This window comes from Nuphar pumila, chromosome 1, assembly GCF_984573655.1.
Source record: "Nuphar pumila chromosome 1, dmNupPumi1.hap1.1, whole genome shotgun sequence".
NCBI classification, from domain to species: Eukaryota; Viridiplantae; Streptophyta; class Magnoliopsida; order Nymphaeales; family Nymphaeaceae; genus Nuphar; species Nuphar pumila.
The window spans coordinates 124,581,794-124,584,750 of record NC_143249.1 but is presented as its reverse complement, the minus strand read 5'-3'; the positions used below and the strand labels follow the sequence as shown (position 1 = coordinate 124,584,750).

General features: G+C 38.4%; 1 pseudogene; it reads left to right on the top strand.

Moving 5' to 3' along the window:
• Positions 1-1,345: 1,345 nt before the first annotated feature.
• LOC149849148 (putative GPI-anchored protein At1g61900 pseudogene) lies at positions 1,346-2,427 on the top strand (annotated as a pseudogene).
• The last annotated feature ends 530 nt before the right edge of the window (positions 2,428-2,957 follow it).

Below are 2,957 nucleotides of genomic sequence, written 5' to 3'. Positions count from 1 at the left end.
AATTTCTAGAAACTGGAGGGATCGTTTTTGAAAAATTCGTAACGGTTTCCTCCTATATAATAACCAATGCAAGAGACTATCGATCTCTCGCATCTCCCATCCATCAAGCATCCCTCTCATTGATCGAGTTCTCCCCTCCTCTCCCTATTATCTCTTTTTCCTTCTCCACCCGAGTTCTCCCTAGTTTGCTCATCTTCATTAGCAAAGGCGGAAGGTTCGGTAGCGACGTAGAGAGAAAGCTCCACCACGATAAACACTTCCCTCTTCTTTTTTTCCTTCTTCCCCTCTCCTTCTCTATTCTCTTTTCTTCTGATGACACATTTTTCTTTCTAAATTTTTTCTTTCTTCAGTGCGTATTGGTATTTTATTGTAATCTCTCTTGTTGATTTATCACATTTTTTGATCAAGCGGTTCAGCATTGCAAATATCGACTTCAATCAACGTTGATTCGAGGATGATATTTCATTCTGAAAGATCCATAGGTTTTTGATGCAATGTATATGCCTGATCGTTTCAAATGAATCAATCTGCATCAATCAATGCTAAACATTGTGATATGCTCATTCAACATCGCATCATTTCATATGTACTTTCTTTCTTTCTTGTGGTTTATTCTGCATCGCATTTTGCCTTTTAGCATTATCCGATTTTCATTTCTGCATCTCTGTAACTCAGCATTTCATCGACCCTTCATCCATCTGCATCCTCTATCTCATAAGCTTCAGAGTTGTGTCAAAGTTTTATTTCATCAACTATATATTGTTATATCGCTCATTTAGATTCAACATTGTCCCTTTTGTTATTGTTTTCTCTGCATATTTTTAATTCTTCATTTTGTGCATCGTGTTTCATCATCGCATCTCATTACTGCATCCTCTGCATCATTGGCATTTCCATTGCAACACTTCATCAACATTTTCCATATTTATTTATGCATATATCATCTCATCCGATCCATCTAATTTTTCATTCATCATCTTCAACGCATCCTCCTTCCTGTTAACCCGTCGCTTTGAATGGATAATCTTTGAGTTGGTCCTCCATGGATTCTATAGTGCTGCTTAAAAATTTGGCGAATGTCGATATTTCAGAGGAGAGAGACACATTATGGGGCAATGTAAGGCAGGAGTTCAACTAAAAGGTTCCTTCTGTAAATGGTTTCTGTTTGTATTTTGGGTATCTGGTTTTCGGGATAGAATAGCAGTCCAACTTCCTGTTGCTTCTGCTTCAGATGTTACATACAACCTGGTGCCATTGGTTCCACCCATGGCTCCGCTTGGATCGATTGAAAATCTGACCTGCAGTGGTCCCTTAGAACCCCTATAATGTTAAACCATTAGCACCAATGTATCCTTCCTTCCCAAGCATATACAATCCAGTATTGACAGGAAAGTGCCATGTAAACTTTTCCACCATTTCAAATATTTTGGACCAAACTGCATCTCATTGTTCTGGACCTTTGGCAACACTTGTTGGTAACGTCATTTGTTGCCCTCAGGTTCGCACATTACTGCATATTTTCTAGGGAAACTACAACATAGACACTGACCTGTTGGTTCTGAAAGATCCTGCAGCTAATGAGCGCTTCTTAGATATTATGAGCATTTTATCTAGCAGAGGGGCAAACAATACCATTCCTGCCATTTGCTCTGTCAAATTATCTAATCTTACAGGCTGCTCTTGTCCTGTGAGGGATATAGCCACATTCGAAAAAATTGTTAATACAAGTAAACTGCTAGATGGTTGCAGTGTGGTTGACCCGCTTAAGGAATGTTATAGGCCTGTTTGTCAACCTGCTATCATTGATGCCGCAGTTCATCTGTCTTAGAGTGGTTCAGCCTTGCTTGCAAATACCAACATACTTGGAGGAAGCGGGGGGGTTGCTCAGAGACGAATATCTTGAATGATTGTAAATAGGTTGTTTATGCATGGCTTTCAAGGAACCTCTCTGCTGATGCTGCCAATACTGCATTTAGGATTTTTTTTGGTAAACAAAGTTTGTCCATTGGAATTCAAAGAACCTGCTTCAGTTGTCAAAGCATGCAGCAATGGGATTTTTTCTCTTTAAATACTTATGTTTCATCCCTAAAGAAGCAGATGTCAATCACCAACAGATAAGCATTAAACTGTGCTGCATTTTTTGGATCTCAGTTACAGAAAGCAGGTGTGATGACTAATGTTTATGAACTCTGTGACATCGACTTGAAAGATTTTAGTCCGCAAGCATTTAGATAGCAAGGTTGCCTTCTTCGGAGTTTACCTACGGATGTTATATTTGACAATTCCATGAGTTTTAGCTTTACATGTGACTTGAGTGACAATATTGCAGCACCATGGCCTTCTTCTTCTTCACCCTCATCCTTAATTCTGTGTGCTACAGAAATGTCACTTATCTGCATTTCCTGCATTTTATTTCCAAGCATATAACATTCACCTACATATAAGCACATCACTCAACACTTAGGTTTAATCACTTATGTTAGCATTAGTCATTGCACACCATAATAGATTAGCATCTACACATTAACATTTAGTTTAAATCACCTGCGTATTAGTTAGTCATTTGTAGATTAGTTCTACATAGGCATTTAGTCCAGTTAGGTATTTGCATATCAGTTGCATATGCATTTAGTCCAGCCTATGTATCACATCTCATGCGGAATATGCATCCAGTCCAGCTTTGGCATATACATTCCTTCATTAGCATAAGCATCACACCTAGGTAGATGCATATGCATTTCTCCTTTAGCATAAGCATCACACTTAGGTAGATGCATATGCATTTCTCATTTAGCATAAGCATTGTACTTAGGCATATGCATGTGCATTTCTTCATTTAGCATAAGCATTACACTTAGGCATATGCATGTGCATTTCTTCATTAGCATAGGCATTACACTTAGGCAAATGCATATGCATTTCATTCATGCATTAGGTGCATCTTCATTAACATATGC